Here is a 24,073-nt window from a genome sequence, read left to right on the forward strand (position 1 = left end):
AAAGAGTGTGCGAAAGTGTGTTTGTGTGTGTATAATAAGAGAGATACAATTTTGTACACTCACCCTGTCTCTCTCACACATGTGTTCTCTCGTCCAACACCAGGTGATGCAATCATTAAGCCCTAGGAGAATATTTGCGGCCAGTCAAAGGCCGCACATGGCCTTGATGCGTGCGAGACAGAGGTGTGGGTTACAGGAGAGTGAGCACCAGGAGAGAATGCCTCCCTTCATTTGGGTACAGGAGAGTGAGCACCAGGAGTAAATGCCTCCCTTCATTTGGGTACAGGAGAGTGAGCACCAGGAGAGAATGCCTCCCTTCATTTGGGTACAGGAGAGTGAGCACCAGGAGAGAATGCCTCTCTTCACTTGGGTACAGGAGAGTGAGCACCAGGAGAGAATGCCTCCCTTCACTTGGGTACAGGAGAGTGAGCACCAGGAGAGAATGCCTCTCTTCACTTGGGTACAGGAGAGTGAGCACAAGGAGAGAATGCCTCTCTTCACTTGGGTACAGGAGAGTGAGCACCAGGAGAGAATGCCCCCCTTCACTTGGGTACAGGAGAGTGAGCACCAAGAGAGAATGCCTCTCTTCATTGATCTTCTAAAAGTCTGCATGAACTGACTGCCATGCAGTGACAAGAAATGACGTCAGCGGAACGTCATGCCAGAATAGCATGCACTTAAATCTTAGTTATATGGTCACTTATAGCTCTATCGAGGCCAGTCTGGTCAGTGGAGTGGGGAACAGGCATACATTGGTTTTTATTGTCTCAGCAGATCACATAAGCTAGTCGAAGGCAATATCGATTAACCGCAAGAACTGGATTTAATGAGAGACACAGACGTTCAATAGACGTCAACATAGTGATTAGAACTGGTTGTCACAGACGTTCAATAGACGTCAAAATAGTGGTTAGAACTGGTTGTCACAGACGTTCAATAGACGTCAAAATAGTGGTTAGAACTGGTTGCCACAGACGTTCAATAGACGTCAAAATAGTGATTAGAACTGGTTGTCACAGACGTTCAATAGACGTCAAAATAGTGATTAGAACTGGTTGTCACAGACGTTCAATAGACGTCAAAATAGTGATTAGAACTGGTTGTCACAGACGTTCAATAGACGTCAAAATAGTGATTAGAACTGGTTGTCACAGACGTTCAATAGACGTCAACATAGTGATTAGAACTGGTTGTCACAGACACAAACAACACAGCTTATATTAAGTGTAATTGTATCAATTAAGTTTGAGAAAGAAGGGGGGGTATCTCTGTGATCGCTTTTAAAATGTATTGATAGAAAACAAAGATGTACGACTTGAATCTGAACTCGAGGGCTCAAGCCTCTTCAAGCCTCCTCAAGCCTCTTCAAGCCTCCTCAAGCCTCTTCAAGCCTCCTCAAGCCTCTTCAAGCCTCTTCAAGCCTCCTCAAGCCTCTTCAAGCCTCCTCAAGCCTCTTCAAGCCTCTTCAAGCCTCCTCAAGCCTCTTCAAGCCTCCTCAAGCATCTTCAAGCCTCCTCAAGCCTCTTGAAGCCTCTTCAAGCCTCTTCAAGCCTCCTCAAGCCTCTTCAAGCCTCTTCAAGCCTCTTCAAGCCTCCTCAAGCCTCTTCAAGCCTCCTCAAGCCTCTTCAAGCCTCCTCAAGCCTCTTCAAGCCTCTTCAAGCCTCCTCAAGCCTCTTCAAGCCTCCTCAAGCCTCTTCAAGCCTCCTCAAGCCTCTTCAAGCCTCCTCAAGCCTCTTCAAGCCTCCTCAAGCCTCTTCAAGCCAATACACTAATCACTGTGCCAGCGAAGTGCTTATGAAAATAGAAGGCTTTAAGTGACCAAGTATAAAGAGAACTAATTCAACTTTACAGCCACATCAGTCAAATACAATTTCTTTCCTTATTTGATACCAAACAAAATAATTTATTACCAAGAATTAATTAACAAATTAGCTGATTTCTTTATTGATTCTTGCTTTGTCTGGTATAAAAAATAGTTGTGCAAATTTTTAAATTGATCGAGAATTGATTCCGGAGAAATAATATGTACACAAATTGTACTAAATAGACAGATATCATAGACATAAATAAATATAGACTGGCCGATTAAAGAGTTTTATGAAACGAAAATTTGTGACTTGCAATTTTGTGTACTTTATTATACAGCATTTATGAGCAGTATAAAAGTTAAGTATTCCTATCTATTTCAGCCGTAACCTATATAAGTATTACAATATTTTCACTAGTGTTTTTTTTTTATCTCTCAGCGTGAAGATCATGCAACTTTTCAGAATTCGGAAATCCGACAACAATAGATATACATGTTTTCAAGTTACATGAAGCTACTTCCTTTTTCCAGTCTATATTTATTTGTGTCTATGACAGATAGATACAAATTCTACTTTTATATTTATAAATGTGAATTTATGTTTATCAAAAAGATCAGCTTCCTGATATTTCTGGTGATTTTGACTCATACAATCATTCGTCTGTAGATCTGATGTTGGGCTTGAGGGGAACATTGTTCAACTACATTTGATAGACAGATAGATAGATAGATAGATAGATAGATAGACAGATAGACAGATAGATAGATAGATAGATAGATAGATAGATAGATAGATAGATAGATAGATAGATAGATAGACAGATAGACAGATAGATAGATATAGATAGATAGATAGATAGATAGATAGATAGACAGAGGTGGAAAGTGGAAGAATCCAAGACTGAAAACTTACTTAGCGTGTTACTGGAAGTCACAACAAATCCAAACAAATCCAACTATACAACTAAAAATAAACCCAAATAAACACGGAAAACACCAGCGCAAACAAAAACAAAATCCATTAACTCCATCACAATCATATCAACATTCCATTTTCTAGTTTCGTCTTCTCGGAGGCGTCTCTCTTGTCACCTTCCCACACCACTAAGTGACCCTATCTTGTCGCGCCCCACTCCTAGCGCCCTCGCTGTTACAGGTGAACAATTAGTGAAGGAAGAAACCACACACACACACACACACAGAGTAATTGACATTTTAAAAAAAAGACAACAAACGATGGGAACATGGATAAAACAGAAGTTTACAATTTCTGAGAGAAAGCACTGGCCTCTATAATTAGGCAGGAAGTAAACTTTATTATCCATAAGGACCACCTCAAGTTTATTTGTACCTTTTTTTTTTCGCTTGTGTGTGCGTGCGCGTGTGTTTTCACCTCGCCACCCCCCTCAGAAGAAGTCAATTGCAATTCGGCTGATAGTCAAAACATGAGACCGCGGTTACAATAGATAGTTTGACAGCGGTGTTTGTTGTTTTGGGAGCCCGGGGGAGAAGGGAGGGTTTATTTTGGGGGTTTACGTTTTGACCCTGCCATACAATGATGAGATAGTCTTCTGGGTACAAATCAACAGGTGAGCTTTTAAGAGTAAATTGTGTGTGTGTGTGTGTGCAGTAAGGGTGTAGGGTGTGAGGTGAGCGGGGCGCCGAGTATCTCGTTGTTTATGTTTACGTCAGTTTGTATAATTTAAGTATCGAAATGTGGCGTTCTATTGAATGGGCGCCCATCTTGTAGCACAATTGTAGATTAGATTGGTGTAGAAAAGGGGGGGGGCGGTACAGATTGTACTATCATTTTTTTTCTCTCAATGAGTCACCTGGTCTATTTTTTTATCACATGTCATTATATTCTTCGTGGGGACATTTTTTTTTTGTGTTGGTCTGTCCTCTATTTGTGTCCTTTTCCAAGCCTGTGTGTTTGGCCCTTGGGTTTCTCAACACAAATCATTAGCTACCATAACAGTTGCTGCTCCCGATGGTTGTCTGGTAGAGTATCGGTGTGTGTGGTGAGAGGTTGTAGCCTGCTGACCTGAATTTGGCACACCTCATTGATACACAAATAGAATCCATTATCACTGTATACATATATGGCATATACTCTTTTATTGAAAGTTAAGAAACTAGAATTGATACAAAGGTTAGAGATGACGTCAGTGCGACATCGTACAAGAGATTTGTTTGCGAATATTTCCTAGGAGTAGCGATAGACAATCTTTATATAGTACTGCAAATTAAACATGGGATCAACGCCTACAACATTCATGTGTATATATATATATATATATATATATATATATATATATATATATATATATATATATATATCATGGAGCACATCATGCGAATGTCTTGCTATGAAAGTGAATGGTGTCGGATCGAGTCCCTTGGAGCATAACATTTTTTTTCTAACATTGTACTTTTCACTATTTTTTTTATTAGCGGAGCACAAAAGGGGTAAAGCAGCTTTAGTTTTGTGTGGTCTGTCTGTCCATCCGTCTGTCCGTCCCGTTTAGATCTCATAAACTAAAAACTATATTTAAAGCCGAATATTATGATATTGTAGTTGCTACACAGCTCTGATGCAACTTTTTTGTTTTCTAAAAGCAAACCGTTTGTATCAATTTTTAAATGAACTATGCAAGCAGTTGTTTTCATCAATCTAAACCGTTTTTACAGCTTTGCATTAATGATAGTAAATGTCACTGGAGACTTTATTAAAATAAGATACAGTAGCCAACACTGCAGTACATTTTGGAAATATTTATACAAACGATTTTGGCATTTTCTAAAAAACAAAATTCTGAACAGTATTTTTTTTTTGCTATGCAAACTATAAGATATATAATAAAGTCTTTATTATGTACTTAGTATGTATAGAAAATCGAATCTAATATACAACTCTTAATAAGCAGTGTTTCATTCTATACACGTGGATTTAGCCTAAACAGATAACATATACACTTACACTTTTAACATAAAAGAAAAAAATATTTCTTTACGAAAAGAATGAGAGATTGGAGTTTTAGAAAATCATCAATTAGATAATCAGTCAGTAACATCAGTTAGTACTTATCTTAGTCACTAATCTTTTCATTGAATACATATGAATGTTAACAATGTAATGACATTAATCAATCTTCGTTTATGTTTGATATCATGTCGTCAGTCAGCCTCACACTGTACTGTTATAGGCAACATCGTCGATACGTTAAAAACTTTTCTTTTTGCATTGGTGTAGATAGGGGGGTGGTGGTTGGGGTGGTTGGGATGGTTGGGGTGGTTGTGGTGGTTGTGGTGGTGGTTGTGGTGGTTGTTAATGTTGTGCAGTTCATAGCTTCTGATATTTGTGCTGAAAATATTGAAACCTGCCTTTTGTACCTGCTTGGGTTGGGGGCGGGGGGAGAAAGACAATTTCTAGGAAAACAGAAACAGGCTTAAAAAAAAAGATTTGTGAGACACTGAAGAACTAGACGCACCTTGCTCTGCATTAGAAGACAAAAATGGCAAGAATCAAGAAGATCCAGTGACTCAACAAGTTCCGAACATTGGAAGATGAAGATGGAACCTTTTATAAGATAATTTTGTCTTGATCCAAATTCAGTTTGACTACAGTGTCCACCTCAACATAACCACAATGATATAGTTGCAGGAACAACATTCACACACGTAACCCACACCCACAACCATGATTGTAAGTATTCGTATCCTAAACTGACTTTTATATAGACCTGAGAACATTTGCTTATTACAGAGCATTCTTGAAAGAAAAGGTAACTGTAGCCTACCACCTTCTGAATATGCACTTTGTAATAGGGAGAGAGAGGGGGCTGGGGGTATGCAGATGTCAGTTTGAGACTCGGATTCACGACAGACTGTGTGTGTGTGGGGCAGGTCGGTCTTACTATATTTACATTAAAGTCCACAAGTGTGTATCCAGTGCGCGTATGTGTCTTTGCGTACTGAGTGCGCGCGTGTGTCTCTTTGTGTGCGTGTTTATGTACTTGTGTGTTTAAGGATGAGCAAAGATACAATTAAAATGCCCCAACCCAAATAAAACACTTCGCTGGTCAAACTTCACAAATATATATACATAGTATCTGTTCAGATGTGTACTCTGTGTGACCTTGACAAAGACATGACATACAAGAATAGCATCTTTGTCACGAAAATAATTGATGGGATTTCTTTTGTATAACGCGCACTAAAGCCTATAAGAGGTCCTAGTTCAAATCTTTCTTCTTTCTTCATACAAAGGCGCCCAAAAAATTTTTGAATTCAGGGCCATGTAAATCTCCAACATTCGAGTCACCGCACAATCTGGTCAAGTCCAATGGAATCTTGTCTCTGCGACTTTACCACCACAAAATAATGGAATCTTGTCTCTGCAACTTTACCACCGCACAATCTGTCCAAGTCCATTGGAATAGTGTATCTGTGACCGTATCACAACTTTGGGCAGAAGTTTTAGGGGGCTGGATTACGGGCCAGAGTTTGGATACCTTTCGTCTAATAGATTCCTTTGCAAACACACAAGCGCGAAAGTTGATATTATCCCAACCTCCCTCTTGAGCTTTCATCGTAAGGTTGATAATGATGTAATCAAACGGAAGTCCGTGACACTGTGAAGTTGGATACGTGAAATGGTTACGAATAATTAAAAACTTATTCAACGATTCATAACAAGATTGATCGATTTCAAAGACATTTAGCCAAATAATTATCTAAGAACTCCGAACAGCAATTAAGTTTCTTGACCTGTTTTGTAATGAAATAAACTAATTTTGGAAAGGAAGAGAAAAAGAGAATGATGAGTAAAAAAAAGAATGATGGTAGCGAATCATGGGGAGTAAGAAGAAAGATGGTAGACACTAGAGAAATGTGAAAAAAAAAAGATGGAAAGATAAGTAAGAAAGGGAGATAAATAAGGAAGAGAAACTAGACGAGATGAAATGTACAAGTCAAGATCTAGAAGGCTACAGAGATAAGAGAAACTAGACGAGATGAAATGTACAAGTCAAGATCTAGAAGGCTACAGAGATAAGAGAAACTAGACGAGATGAAATGTACAAGTCAAGATCTAGAAGGCTACAGAAATGAGAAGAAACAAATCTAGAAACAATAAGTAGCAAGTAAGTTGGAGAGGGACAGAGAAACTGTCAAGAAATCAAAGAGAAAGGAGAAAGGAGGGAGAAAGTGAAACCATGTAATAGAAACAAAAAGAAAAAGAAACAAAAAGAAAGGAACGATAGTGTTTATGATAAGTGAAATAAAACTTGACGACAGAGAAGAGTGAGATATTTAAAAGAGATAAAAATAAAAGAATGAAAGACAAAATGTAAGGGAAAAGAGTCGAATAAAAAAGTTGTTAAAAGTGTCGAAAATAAAACGTCGATAACGAAGATACTGAAAGTCGAATGTAATGATGAAGGAGAGAGATAGAGAGAGAGAGAGAGAGGGAGAGAGAGAAAAGAGAGAAATGAGAAGGAGAGAAGGAGAGAGAGTTGAGGAGAAAGAGAGAGAAGTAGAGAGAGTTGAGGAGAGAGAGAAGGAGAGAGATAAGGAGAGAGAAGGAGAGAGAGTTGATGAGAAGGAGAGAGAGAAAGGGAGAGAGAGAAGGAGAGAGAATTGAAGAGAAAGAGAGAGTTGAGGAGAAAGAGAGAGTTGAGGAGAAAGAGAGAGAGTTGAGGAGAAGGAGAGAGAAGTAGAGAGAGTTGAGGAGAAGGAGACAGAAGAGGGGAAGGAGTGAGAGAGAGAAGGAGAGAGAGTTGAGGAGAAGGAGACAGAAGAGGGGAAGGAGTGAGAGAGAGAAGGAGAGAGAGTTGAGGAGAAGGAGACAGAAGAGGGGAAGGAGTGAGAGAGAGAAGGAGAGAGAGTTGAGGAGAAGGAGACAGAAGAGGGGAAGGAGTGAGAGAGAGAAGGAGAGAGAGTTGAGGAGAAGGAGACAGAAGAGGGGAAGGAGTGAGAGAGAGAAGGAGAGAGAGTTGAGGAGAAGGAGAGAGAGGAGGGGAAAGAGAGAGAAGGACAAGTGAAAATGAATGTGACGCTAGATGTGAACCTGGCCTAACTGATATCTTATAATGAATCTAATTGATCTAATTGTTTTCTAAAGGGTCAATCTCTTATTCGAAGCCTCAAGAAAAAAAACATTTCCATAAAAAAAAAATCCTTTTTTTTTTTCTTTTTTTTTTTTTAGGATACCTCAGCTTTTTAGCTTTTGACTTCAGTTGTCGAGCTGTTTACATCCTAGGAATCCTTGGGCCTTTGCCTCTTTTCTTTGCCTCTTTTTTGGGCATTGTCTCTTTTTTGGGCTATTGGCCTCTTTATTGGGCTTTTGTTTTTTTTTATTAACAAAAAGATGCATATTTTATTAGTAAGCGTACAAATTAGATAGTTACATTTTAAAGTACAATGATTGCAAAACATAGCAATGCATATAGTTACACCTAGGTTGTCCTAATATTTTAACGATTTAAATTGCTTTGTATGTGACGTTAATTTTCTCCAATAGCATATAATGAATATTTTTGAAATTTAAGGTTCTTAAGATATATGTGGTGAGAATGTCAACAATAGGTAATTAAATAGAAACAATGAAAGAGTGAAAGTAGAAACTTGAATGATATTAAAACATTTTAAACATCGTAGTCACATTTTTTTCCACTTTGTCTACATTGCTTATGGTTGTTTCCTTTGTGCTTTGCTACATTACCCCAGTTCTTTATATTAACTTCTATCAAACGTGCATACACATCTATGTGTGTACACTGTACACACTTATGCGAACATAGGCATTTGAACATTTATATTGTTTCTTTTGTTGTCTCCCTTTTTATGACAATTTTGAATTTCCTCCCTTAATATTTGGAATACTACTTCCTCATCATCAAGGTGGAAATCATGTCTGCCTTTAGTTTTGCATACCGACGCTGGTTTTGCATTTCACGCATGCGATAATATGAAAAACTACTTATTAATTGTTGTTTTAAATTATGTCTAACTTATTTGCATAGTAATTAGATTTTTTATCTTTTAAAAAGGTTAACATTTATTTTTAAATGTATTTAGAACTTACATAACTTACCAATACAATTGTAGTGTGAACTTTTTATTTATTATAAATAATCTATAACCATTTGCATAAATGTGTTTAAAAAGTGGTTAATAGTTGATTATTTCGCTTTGTGACTAAAATAAAGCACCCAGTGTTTGTTACTATTAATGTAGTGAATAGTTGTAAAAATGGTTTATTTTTTATGAAAAAACTATTTGCATAATTGAATAAAAAAATTAGATTTTTCGCTTTCAGAAAAGAAAAAAGTAGCCGTTGCATCAGAACTTTGAATGATCTAAAATATCATGATGTCCGATTTTCATTTTCTCTTCTAGTTTCTGAGATCTAAACGGGACGGACGGACAGACAAGCCACACAAATCTAAAAGCGTCTTTTCTCCTTTGTGGGGCCGCTAAAAATGGATTGAGCAACTCCCAATATTTATTACTTTGATTACGTCATTTTTATTATAGTTATTAAAAGAAATTTTAAAAGTTTTCACGGTCGTAGCGACATTTACAAGGGCAGAGAACTCTGGTTGCAGTGGTTAAATAATACGATGGTTCTTCAAGCTAAATGAGTCTATACTACAATACGATGGTTCTTCAAGCTAAATGAGTCTATACTACAATACGATGGTTCTTCAAGCTAAATGAGTCTATACTACAATACGATGGTTCTTCAAGCTAAATGAGTCTATACTACAATACGATGGTTCTTCAAGCTAAATGAGTCTATACTAAAATACGATGGTTCTTCAAGCTAAATGAGTCTATACTACAATACGATGGTCCTCAAGCTATATGAGTCTATACTACAATACGATGGTTCTTCAAGCTAAATGAGTCTATACTACAATACGATGGTTCTTCAAGCTAAATGAGTCTATACTACAATACGATGGTTCTTCAAGCTAAATGAGTCTATACTACAATACGATGGTCCTCAAGCTATATGAGTCTATACTACAATACGATGGTTCTTCAAGCTAAATGAGTCTATACTACAATACGATGGTTCTTCAAGCTAAATGAGTCTATACTACAATACGATGGTTCTTCAAGCTAAATGAGTCTATACTACAATACGATGGTTCTTCAAGCTAAATGAGTCTATACTACAATACGATGGTCCTCAAGCTAAATGAGTCTATACTACAATACGATGGTTCTTCAAGCTAAATGAGTCTATACTACAATACGATGGTTCTTCAAGCTAAATGAGTCTATACTACAATACGATGGTTCTTCAAGCTAAATGAGTCTATACTACAATACGATGGTCCTCAAGCTAAATGAGTCTATACTACAATACGATGGTTCTTCAAGCTAAATGAGTCTATACTACAATACGATGGTTCTTCAAGCTAAATGAGTCTATACTACAATACGATGGTTCTTCAAGCTAAATGAGTCTATACTACAATACGATGGTCCTCAAGCTATATGAGTCTATACTACAATACGATGGTCCTCAAGCTATATGAGTCTATACTGCAATACCAATGTTGATGGAGATTCTTGTAAATCATTTCTTCTTGACATGAACAAATGTCTTGGGATAAGAATTAGTACAATCATTGTTGTGTGAGTGTGTGTGTTTGTTACGTGTGACAATGTTGTTCGTATTTGCAACTATAGTATTGTTGTTATAGTTGTAATGTTGAGGTGGACAATTGTAGTCAAACTGAATTTCTAGTTGTTTTTTCTTTGTTTTGGATCAACACAAAATGCACTTCTAAAAGGACCAACACAAAATGCACTTCTAAAAGGATCAACACAAAATGCACTTCTAAAAGGATCAACACAAAATGCACTTCTAAAAGGACCAACACAAAATGCACTTCTAAAAGGATCAACACAAAATGCACTTCTAAAAGGATCAACACAAAATGCACTTCTAAAAGGACCAACACAAAATGCACTTCTAAAAGGATCAACACAAAAAGCACTTCTAAATAGATCAAGACAAAATGCACTTCTAAAAGGATCAACACAAAATGCACTTCTAAAAGGATCAACACAAAATGCACTTCTAAAAGGATCAAGACAAAATGCACTTCTAAAAGGTCCAATCTTCATCTTCCACTGTAAGGGAAACTCATACTGACATGTACTAAAAACATGTGGAGACAACTGAGATTGACTAGAAACAAATGACTTTGCTAAAACTTCGACAAACTCAACATTCAGAAGTATTTTAACTCTTGGAGTAAGTTCAGTTTCTCTCTCGCTCTCTCCTCTGTCTCTTGCCCCATTTAATTGTGGATACTTCCTTGCAATCCAACTGTGGAGCAGACAATAAAACTTGTATTGGCCCAGGTAAGAGAGTGCAGAAATCTTCTTGCGCAGCTCTTCATCCATCACACTTCTTCACCCCCGTTCTGCCACATCCACCTCTTGACCTCTGGCCAGAACAATGCAGGTCATTATGTTGCTGCTCTGATTGTTGCATTCTCCCCACATGTGTAACATACAACTAAACAATGTCTGAAGAATTGAAAATGATTAGTCTGTATAATGACAGAATAAAGAAGTATATCTAGTCAGGAGATAATGACAAAATAAAGATGTGTATTAAATTTAAAAAGAAATAAAGAGTTAGATCTCTATGTAGTCTGGAAAGAAGTAATCTGGCTAATGAGTTAATAATTGACAACTAGTGTGAACTATTACAAACTAAATGGATAATGAATATACAAGTCAAGGGAGACAGACACACATATACGTTCAAACGTCTTGAGGTCAAGGGTCAGAAGAGGAAGTAAAGGAAATGACGTCAGTGAACATGATGAAATGCTTAGAAGGTCTTAATAAAAGAACTCACAACAAAAAGGCAAGACAAGGGAAACAATAAGCAAGACAATTATTTTGTAGCATTCAGAGTCAGAAGAGTAGTACGCCCTTGTCTCGGTGGGTCGCCAACAAGAAACAGCTTCAAAGCACTCGAGACATTGTTGTGAGACTTGGACTGTACAGTGACTCTTTGAAAAACAATAACTTAAGGATGTTGAATTCATTCTCTCTCTCTCTCTCTTTCTTCATACTCTTCAATACGACTTGGTAATAATCTGTCTCTCTTTCTTTCCACTTACTAGAATAATTTTTGCTCTCTTTCTCTCTCTCTCGCCTCCAGCTCCGGCGTTCTTTCAGTCTGGGTTATTAGTCTATGGAGAGAATTTATGTCTCTTCATATTCCGAAAATTGACTCCATTCTTTCTTCAAGGGGAAGCAACTTGGGAGTGTCGACAGCTCTACTTGAGATGATACCCCATCACCCCCCCTCTCCCCCTGACTTCCAAGCGAATCACTTAAAGGGAGAGAGGCAACTGCTAATGCATTTTATTACGCAATGCCTACCGCGAATAGCGCCCCCTTTCCCTGGTACGCAGAACCAACGCGGTCCCTTTTCTCTTTCACTTGTTGGTATCCATTATCTTCCCCTGACCACAAGGTTTTGTTTTTGTTCTGCCAAAGTAAAGGGGAAGGGGGGGGGGGCACCTGCTGTCCAGGTAGTGATAAAGAGTTCTCTGGCGTTAATTGTTCCACATTAAGGACCGAAGAGAAAAGTAAAGGAAGGAGGGGGGGGGGGGGGAGAAGTTTCTTTTTTTTTTCGGCAGTCCAAGAGGAGGTAATACGGCTTGAAGCTTCTGGAATTTGCTACAGTAATTGCAGCCAACAGGCAACATATCCTGGGCATCCTTAGATAAACAGACACTTACCAGGCTCTTGAGAGAGAAACCATAGCCATGTGCTCCTGCGTGTGTGTGTGTGTGTAGACATCTATATACAGAGAAATGTTTGTGTAAGTGTGTGCATAAACAGATGTGTGTGTGTGTGTCTTAGACTAGGAATTCCCCCCCCCCATTCCCATCCCGTGAGGAAGTGACATAACTCCGGTTGCTACAGATGGACAGGCAGGCAATGCCAAGGTCAGGCTCCCAACTGTGCCATCTGGAAAAAGAAAAGGCCGTTTGTCCAGTCTACTTAACGTACTCAGACAACTGGTCAACGTGACATAGAAAAGTGTTTAACCTAAAGTGGTCTGACTAACATTGTCAGAGAAAAAATCAATTAAACATTGTCAGGGTAAAGGTCAACTTAACATTGTCAGGGGAAAAGGTCAACTTAACATTGTCAGTGAAAAGGTCAACTTAACATTGTCCGAGAAAAGGGTCAACTTAACATTGTCGGGGAAAAGGTCAACTTAACATGGTCAGTGAAAGGTCAGCTTAACATTGTCAAAGGAAAAATCAATTAAACATTGTCAGGGTAAAGGTCAACTTAACATTGTCCGAGAAAAGGGTCAACTTAACATTGTCGGGGAAAAGGTCAACTTAACATGGTCAGTGAAAGGTCAGCTTAACATTGTCAAAGGAAAAGGTCACCTTAACATTGTCAGGGGAAAAGGTCAACTTAACATTGTCAGAGGAAAAGGTCACCTTAACATTGTCAGGGGAAAAGGTCAACTTAACATTGTCAGGAGAAAAGGCCAACTTAACATTGTTAGGAGAAAAGGTCAAATTAACATGGTCAGTGAAAAGGTCAACTTAACATTGTAGTAGGAAAAGTTCAACTCAACATTATCAGGTAAAGGTCAACTTAACATTGTCAGGGAAAGGTCAACTTAACATTGTCAGGAAAGGTCAACTTAACATTGTCATTGAAAAGATCAGCCTAACATTGTCAGGGAAAGGTCAACTTAACATTGTCAGGAAAGGTCAACTTACCATTGTCATTGAAAAGGTCAACCTAACATTGTCAGGGAAAAGGTCAACTTAATATTGTCAGTGAAAAGGTCACCGTAACATTGTCGGGGAAAGGTCAACTTAACATTGTCAGTGAAAGGTCGACTTAACATTGTCAGTGAAAATTTCAAATTAACATTGTCAGTGAAAGGTCAACTTAACATTGTCAGGGAAAAGGTCAACTAAACACTGGCTGGGGAAAAGGTCAACTTAACATTGTCAGGGGAAAAGGTCGACTTAACATTGTCAGGGAAAGGTCAACTTAACATTGTCAGGGAAAAGGTCAACTTAATATTGTCAGTGAAAAGGTCAACTTAACATTGTCAGGGGAAAAAATCAACTTAACATTGTTATGGCAAATGATAACGTAAGACCATACTCAGCCAAGTAGTCAACTAAATCCACATTTAAATCCACAACTAAATCCACAACTAAATCCTCTAGCCGTGTCGGAAATGCACACATCTTTTAAAGTTTAGTGTAAAATGGATGAGGCTCAACTAGGTGAGGTCTACTCTGGTTTCAAATCTCTGCCTTGTGGTGTAAGGCTTCAGGCGTCAAGCCAATTAGGTGTGGGACTATCAATAGCAAAGTTTCAACCGAAAGCTACTGCAACTGAGTCAGTACCAAGCATTGGACTATTGCGCAGAATTCCTTTGGATCAGAGAACAGGGTAGAACTAGGAACCATGAGGTATGGGCAACGGAAGCTCCCTTTATCTAAGGTCCCAGAATGTCAGGGGTTGCTGAAGAGCCCCTGGGTCAGTCATTTGTCTGGCACATCGCATGTCTCACGAAACAGAACGACGCGGAGAAATTAACGAATGAGCGAGAATCGAAACTTTAGTTAATGTATTAATTTGTCATCTATATTATAAAGTAGAATGTGAGGTGTATGTATGTATGTATGTATGTATGTATGTATGTATGTATGTATGTATGTATCTTACTTATAGACATCAAAACCGCTTGACCAATCTTGATAAAACTAGGCAGGAATGTTCCTTGGGTACTAACTTAGACCGTAGTGTATGTATTGTAGTCCTAAAACAAACTTAAGACCCTCAAACAAAAAATTAAAGTTGTCCGACTCTATTACAGCTATAGTATTTTATGGATCTAGGCCATGGTTAACAATGTTGACATGAGAAAAGATCGAAAGGATTTAGACCTAGATCTAATTTTAAGAAACACAATTTGCGCAGATAGTTTTTTACTTTGACACATGAAAATACAAAAGAAGATCCATTGATTTCATTATATAATAAAATTAACCTTCAATTTTGTGTTTCAAAAGCATTTTTACATAAATTAGTTCCTGATATCTGTGACTACAGATTTCCTGGCGAACATTCTTTCATTAGACAATACCAATTGGTTACACATTAACACATCTCTCTACTCAGTCTATTCCTAGGTGTAGGTCTAAAACTCTTATTGAACTCTAAGATGATAAAACTTCTTTTCGCAAAGATAGTTTTGTGCTTTAACACATAAACATACTAATTATTGTCCATTCATTTGGTATTTTAATCAATTTAACATTCAAATTTGTTTTTCTAAAGCATTTTTAATACATTCGTTCGCTGTTCGCTAAAGTTGCGTAGCCGTGTTGAGATAGGCCTACATTCATTCATGAAAAAAGGTCACGCATGCGCAACACAGAATGAACTCTATAATTTTTAACTCTAGATTAGTGTAGATTTAGATCTATGTCTACCTCAAGATCTACTTTATACTTTAACACATGAACATACAAAATTAAGTCTATTCATTTCAAATTTTAATCAAATATATGTAGGCCTAAAAGCAAATGTTTTAATTTGAAAAAATGGATTTAATCTTTTAGCTATTTTTATTTGATAGCTTCATTCACACTATTTTTATATTGACACATTCGCTTTACTTATTACATTATTATTTCGTTTAATTGTTTACAAAACACTCTCAGTGACTATATCGACAGTAATGCGCAAATAAAGACCCGCGGGTCGCGGGTAACATATGTGTAGTATATGATAAGTATAATAAGTGTATCGAGTTCAATAATATTTTTATCATCGTGCCTATAAATACATTGAAATCGATTCTTTTACACGGCCATCGATTCTTTGTCTTTGTTAAAATGTGCATCTTTTCATCCAAACACACACACACACGTAGCTAGACTAAGTCAAACACACACACACGTAGCTAGACTAAGTCTGATCAAAATACACACACACGTAGCTAGACTAAGTCTGATCCAAACACACACACACACGTAGCTAGACTAAGTTAAACACACACACACGTAGCTAGACTAAGTCAAACACACACACACGTAGCTAGACTAAGTCAAACACACACACGTAGCTAGATTAAGTCAAACACACACACACGTAGCTAGACTAAGTCAAACACACACACACGTAGCTAGACTAAGTCAAACACACACACACGTAGCTAGACTAAGTCTGATCTAAACACACACACACACACGTAGCTAGACTAAGTCAAACACACACACACGTAGCTAGACTAAGTCAAACACACACACACGTAGCTAGACTAAGTCAAACACACACACACGTAGCTAGACTAAGTCAAACACACACACACGTAGCTAGACTAAGTCTGATCCAAACACACACACACGTAGCTAGACTAAGTCAAACACACACACACGTAGCTAGACTAAGTCAAACACACACACACGTAGCTAGACTAAGTCAAACACACACACACGTAGCTAGACTAAGTCAAACACACACACGTAGCTAGATTAAGTCAAACACACACACACGTAGCTAGACTAAGTCAAACACACACACACGTAGCTAGACTAAGTCAAACACACACACACGTAGCTAGACTAAGTCTGATCTAAACACACACACATACGTAGCTAGACTAAGTCAAACACACACACACGTAGCTAGACTAAGTCAAACACACACACACGTAGCTAGACTAAGTCAAACACACACACACGTAGCTAGACTAAGTCAAACACACACACACGTAGCTAGACTAAGTCTGATCTAAACACATACACACACACGTAGCTAGACTAAGTCAAACACACACACACGTAGCTAGACTAAGTCTGATCCAAATACACACACACGTAGCTAGACTAAGTCTGATCCAAACACACACACACACGTAGCTAGACTAAGTTAAACACACACACACGTAGCTAGACTAAGTCAAACACACACACACGTAGCTAGACTAAGTCAAACACACACACGTAGCTAGATTAAGTCAAACACACACACACGTAGCTAGACTAAGTCAAACACACACACACGTAGCTAGACTAAGTCAAACACACACACACGTAGCTAGACTAAGTCTGATCTAAACACACACACACACACGTAGCTAGACTAAGTCAAACACACACACACGTAGCTAGACTAAGTCAAACACACACACACGTAGCTAGACTAAGTCAAACACACACACACGTAGCTAGACTAAGTCAAACACACACACACGTAGCTAGACTAAGTCTGATCCAAACACACACACACGTAGCTAGACTAAGTCAAACACACACACACGTAGCTAGACTAAGTCAAACACACACACACGTAGCTAGACTAAGTCAAACACACACACACGTAGCTAGACTAAGTCAAACACACACACGTAGCTAGATTAAGTCAAACACACACACACGTAGCTAGACTAAGTCAAACACACACACACGTAGCTAGACTAAGTCAAACACACACACACTTAGCTAGACTAAGTCTGATCTAAACACACACACACACACGTAGCTAGACTAAGTCAAACACACACACACGTAGCTAGACTAAGTCAAACACACACACACGTAGCTAGACTAAGTCAAACACACACACACGTAGCTAGACTAAGTCTGATCTAAACACATACACACACACGTAGCTAGACTAAGTCAAACACACACACACGTAGCTAGACTAAGTCTGATGTAAACACACACACACACGTAGCTAGACTAAGTCAAACACACATACACGTAGCTAGACTAAGTCAAACACACACACACGTAGCTAGACTAAGTCTGATCCAAACACACACACACGTAGCTAGACTAAGTCTGATCCAAACACACACACACGTAGCTAGACTAAGTCTGATCCAAACACACACACACACGTAGCTAGACTAAGTCTGATCCAAACACACACACACACGTAGCTAGACTAAGTCTGATCTATCATCTTAAGACAATTTTTAAAAATCTAAAATTTCGACACAAATTGAGCGAGGGTGATCAAGACAACGGAACAAATCACATTTCCCAGGTAGAACCTCGTCGAGACACAGGACCGGAAACTGTTCATCACATACATTTTTTTACATTTATTTTTTTCTTAAATTTGTTTTAATGTTGTTTGTTTTTCAAAATAAAAAAAAAGGCAACTAAAGACATAAAGTTGTTCTCATTTCGACGTGGTAGAGAGGAGCAAAAAAAGAAGAGACGCTTTGGAGGGATTGCTACTCGCTTGGGGCTCAAGTGTGAGGAAAAAGGGATGGGCTTGGCGGGAAGCAAAATGAACCTGAATAGAAATGAAGAAAATTGACTTACAACAAGTAGGTCATATACAATAACAACTAGTAGTCAAATAAAATTAAGTAGGTCCTATCAAATAAAATCAAGTAGGTCCTATCAAATAAAATCAAGTAGGTCCTATCAAATAAAATCAAGTAGGTCCTATCAAATAAAATCAAGTAGGTCCTATCAAATAAAATCAAGTCGGTCCTATCAAATAAAATCAAGTAGGTCCTATCAAATAAAATCAAGTAGGTCTTATCAAATAAAATCAAGTAGGTCCTATCAAATAAAATCAAGTAGGTCCTATCAAATAAAATCAAGTAGGTCCTATCAAATAAAATCAAGTAGGTCTTATCAAATAAAATCAAGTAGGTCCTATCAAATAAAATCAAGTAGGTCCTATCAAATAAAATCAAGTAGGTCCTATCAAATAAAATCAAGTAGGTCCTATCAAATAAAATCAAGTAGGTCCTATCAAAACTAAAACTAGATCCTTTATATTCCAATAAGATTGTACAACAAATATTTCCTATTGAATTCATTGTAAAATTAAGAGACAATAAATTACCTTGTGTGGGGAAGGAACCCATGACATTCATGCTCTTGACACAACGCTCTAACAACTCTGCTAACCAGCCATACTGCTAAGTCCATATTGACGTTTTGGCGCCAAATATTTAGACGTATGACGTGTAAAAATAGTTCCCCTTTTAGATTTTGTGGAATCTAGGTCATCTGTTTCTGTGGCCTACGGTTATCGAGGGTGTCATGTGGCCAGCACAACGACCAACCGCCTTTACTTTTCCCCAACTGATGTCAGGTACCCATTAGAGCTGGCTGGACTCAGAGGCGCCCATTAGAGCTGGCTGGACTCAAAAGCGCCCGAATATCTTGAAATAAAAATCCAAGTCTTCACCAGGATTCGAACCCCGGATCCCGGTTCGAAAGTCAAGCACTTGACCGCCACCGCGCCTCTGTCTGAAATGAGGTAACCAGTATTTTTATGTTGTGTGTTCTCGTTGCCAAGTTCTACATCTGTTTATATCCATGTGCATATTTAGGTGTACATTTATGTGCATATTTAGGTGTACATTTATGTGCATATTTAGGTGTACATTTATGTTGGATTTAAGTTGTAGTGTCATTGTATGGTCACTTGATGTCAAAATAGTTGATGTTATTATTTTTAAAGTTTTTCATTCAGATTTCTTTAAGGAGCTTTTCATTTTGTAGGTGTATGCGTGTGTGTGTGTGTTTGCTTCTGTTCATGTTCTCTAATTAGTCCATTTTTTAAAAATAATATATATAAAGAATGTCATTATCTTGCAAATATTATTTCTGTTTAAATGGAATTTTAAATGTAAAACTGAAGTAAAACAATTTTATAAAAAAAACAAGGTTACGAAGACAGTTTGTGTGGGAACACAAACTCAATATCGGCCCCCGAAATGGTCCACCCAGGCAGGTAAAAAGGCAGGTTTCAATATTTTCAGAAAGAATATCAGAATGAAATTCTATCAAAGGCAAATGATAGAGGAGAATGGAGAAAGAAGGTTGATAGATCTTGTGTGGTGCCCCAATAGGGATAGGTGAAAGTGAAGGAGAAGTTCGATCTGAACCTAGCCTAACTGATGTCTTATAATAATTATCTAATTGATCTAATTGTTCTGTAAGGGTCAATCTCTTATTTAAAGCATCAAGACATAAAATCTCCCCTTTAGTTCAATATTCGTATATTGCTACTATAGCAGTTCACGCGATAACATGAAAAACTAATTATTAATTGTTGTTTTAAATTATTTTCCACTTATATGTATACAAAATTGATTTTTTTATCTTCAAAAATAAAAGTAGACATTTTTATTCTTGTAAATATAGTAGTTAGTAGTACAGAACGTATAGAACGTAGCAAAATAATTGTAAAAATGTTTTAAAACGTTTGCATAAATGTGTTCTCTATTTGTAGATTGTTATCCCCCTTATTAAATAGCCTCTAGTGTTTGTTACTAGTTGTAAAAATGGTGTAATTTTATATATAAAAAAAAAACTGCTTGCATAGTTGATTTAAAAAATTAAAATAAATTAAAATTTAATAAAAGAAAAATGTAGCCTTTGCATCAGAACTTTGAATGGCCTAAAATATCATCATGTCGGATTTTCAATATCTTTTCTAGTTTACGAAATCTATGCGGGGCGGACTGGCGGATGGACGGACGGACGGACAAACCACACAAAACTAATAGCGGCTATTCTCCTTTCTGGGGGCGCTAAAAAAAAAAAATTTGCAATTCACACCAAAAAAACAACAGCTTAGGCCTAATCCAAAGACAGCACAGAAAGAGAATGGTCGCAATGTCGAAGTAACAAGACCAAGACATGACATGATTTATTTATACATTATTTATTAATTTATTGATTTATTCGTTTTGAAGATACTTTGCCCCCCCTCCTTTTGATATAATAAAGGTATGGTTTGTCGAGATATCGTTTGTTTTTGGGGGGTTCGACTGCGCTTCGACTGTCACCTATTGGTGTTCATGACTGTCTCGAGTTCACCTTCCACCTATTGGTGTTCATGACTGTCTCGAGTTCACCTTCCACCTATTGGTGTCCATGACTGTCTCGAGTTCACCTTTTACCTATTGGTGTCCATGACTGTCTCGAGTTCACCTTCCACCTATTGGTGTCCATGACTGTCTCGAGTTCACCTTTTATCTATTGGTGTCCATGACTGTCTCGAGTTCACCTTCCACCTATTGGTGTCCATGACTGTCTCGAGTTCACCTTCCACCTATTGGTTTTCATGACTGTCTCGAGTTCACCTTCCACCTATTCTAAACAAGAAATGAAACTATTTCCAATGGAACAATTTATTGTTGTTAAGTCTAGATCTAGAAACAATGAATTAGGCTCTACTCATTGATTCAAAATAGTTCATGCTAGTTCACTCAGTAGAACTAAGAATAGTTTTATATATATATATATATATATATATATATATATATATATATATATTTATATTTATTTTTTCTCTTCAATTGATGTCCTAACTTACCAAAACCTAAAGTTATTTTTTGTTTGGAATTAAAAACATTCAACTGACTCTATTTGTACACTTTGCTATATAGTATCAAACAAACACACACACACACACATGTGATAATGTTATCTAGCTGTCGGAAAAAATTTGTTAGAATCCTCTTTTCAGTTGTATCGCCTTCCCCAAAGTTTTTTGGATGTCTCATTTAGTTAAGCTTCAGATTGATGTGTCACTTTGTTCAGTTTCACTTAGAATGATGTGTCATTTAGTTTAGTTTCACTTAGAATGATGTCTCACTTTGTTCAGTTTCACTTAGAATGATGTGTCATTTAGTTCAGTTTCACTTATAATGATGTCTCACTTTGTTCAGTTTCAGAATGATGCCTCACTTTGTTCAGTTTCAGAATGATGTCTCATTTAGTTCAGTTTCAGAATGATGTCTCACTTTGTTCAGTTTCAGAATGATGTCTCATTTTGTTCAGTTTCAGAATGATGTCTCACTTTGTTCAGTTTCAGAATGATGCCTCACTTTGTTCAGTTTCAGAATGATGTCTCACTTTGTTCACTTTCAGAATGATGCCTCACTTTGTTCAGTTTCAGAATGATGTCTCATTATGCATAGTTTCACATAGAATTGACAGTTCGCCAGATGTTGCGAAAAGAAAGTTTAAAACTTAAGTTTTTAATTGTTTGAATTTCCACCCAATCTTCCCACGCTAAGAGGAGCTCACCAAGCGAACTGTGGAAACTGTACAGACAACTACGTCAGGGCCAAACCCGTATGCGTTGCAAATATATTTATTAAATAGAACATCATCATCGGAGACTCGACAATGCACAATGGAGGCACGGCCCCTCCCCTCCGAGTCAGAAATAGTTGTGTTGTAAATAAGGGGAGGACATTGCAAACACAAAAGACAAAAAAAAAGTGTACACCCGGAGTTAGCGCCCCTGCCGCCCCACACTCGCCACCACATCCAAGCCCGTGGGAAGATTTGCCTTGGAATAGACACATCATTGTGAGATGCCGGGGTGAGGATTGCACTCTGTGAGCTGGACAAACTTTGGGGGGAAGGGGGGGGATCAGAACGCACACCTATTTGTTTTCGCTCACTTTAAAATATTAATTTAAAAAAAACTAAGCATAATGAAACATTCATGTGTGAGTGTGTGAGTGTGTGAGTGTGTGGTGGTACGCTAACATGGAGGTGAGAAATGTCCCTAGCATCTGGTCTCATAGTTTCAATGTCCTGAGCGGCTAAACAAATGGGGGGCGACGGACATGCACGACAACAGACATTCAAATTCATTTTAACTTTGAAAAGTTAGGCGACAGACAGAGCGAAGGGACACACACACACATACACCTGTAATGCAATGTAATCCTCTAGCCTGGCCATGTGGTATGGGCTCCAGGACTGATTCCCTGTTTGAACGCTTCCCGCCCCCACCCCCCAGTAATACAGGATGTTTCTGCTAAGATGTAATAATATTCAATCCTAAAGGAACATCCGTAAAATGTGACATGCTAGACGAGCTAACATCCAATCACAGACTTTTTTGTTCAACATTAAGTTCGTAAAGTCATCTTCAATGCTGCAGTGAAAATTAGCAGACAAAACTTGCTAGCTACTGACAAGAGTGTACGAAATATCTGCACTAAACCAAATGCAGAAAAAAAAAAGTCAAATGAGTCACGTGGTGCTGATGGAGGAACAATATGCCAAGTGAGTTTGACCACATGCCAAAAGTAATCGAAATACCACAAGTGAACCAAATGCCAAATGAACAATTGTCATCTTGACAACTTGTCAAATGTATTCAAAATGCCACAAGTGAACCAAATGCCAAATGAACCTAATGTCTCGTGTGAACTAAATGCATAAAAATGCTTGTCTTCGAGTCCGAAGATTAGTGAGGAAGACAGTATTTCCCGTGGCTGCTCAGCCCCAGCTGTGACCTACATATTTTGCCACCACCAAGCAAGGTAAGCATAACCATTGTCTGCAGGTGGTCGATTTAGAACTTAATGCATAGGGTGAATCAAACAGTGTTTCTGTAACTTTGCATTGAACCAAATCTCACATTGTCATTTGTCTGATGTCATAATGACAACTTTCTCAGCTCAACACCTTCATCCACTTTAAGACAGTATAAGAGAATGAAGCAAGTTGGACTAATGGTAAAAAAAAGGATTCATCCCAGGGATCCTGCAGAATTCTCTAGCCCAAAGCGAAGCGTTCAAGAGCACAAGAAGGCAAACATTGAGTCTCGGTCGAGCCTGCGGTGTAAAAATGAGAGAAACATTTATGCACATGACAAGTGGAACGAGTCTAGGACAGAAGATATTGTCATCAAGATAGCGCCAGCTGATTTAAAAACAACACAAGAGAGATAACTCTGTAACGGAAGTCAAGGTAATCACAAAGTGAAAGTTGTAGTAGCAAGTAATGGGCTGCCTGGCAGATGGCACCCGTACGGTCTGAGGACGGGTTGGAACCAAGACAGCAAAGAGAGGGCAGGGGGGGGGCAGATGGGAGCTGCACCTGGTTGGGCTATTAATTTCATTTCTCATCCCTCCAGTCTGATGGCTGGTTTGGGAGCCGAGAGGTTATCAATGGATGCAGATATTGTCGTGAAACATACTCTCGGATGAAAGTGGATGACTTTAACTGTCCTAGACCTTGCGCGACTGGTGATAACCTTCCAGTATTACTTCTCTTCTGATGCAACGGTGCTCAAAACATCATGAAGCCAGGTGCGCGAGAAACCTCATAGGGAACATGGAACCACGAGGGTGTGAAATATTAGAAGGTATTAACACCAATGATAGTGTAGTTATTTTAAGACTAGATCTTGTATACCACAGGGAATAAA

The sequence above is a fragment of the Biomphalaria glabrata genome, chromosome 10 (genome assembly GCF_947242115.1).
Source record: "Biomphalaria glabrata chromosome 10, xgBioGlab47.1, whole genome shotgun sequence".
Classification (NCBI taxonomy): Eukaryota; Metazoa; Mollusca; class Gastropoda; family Planorbidae; genus Biomphalaria; species Biomphalaria glabrata.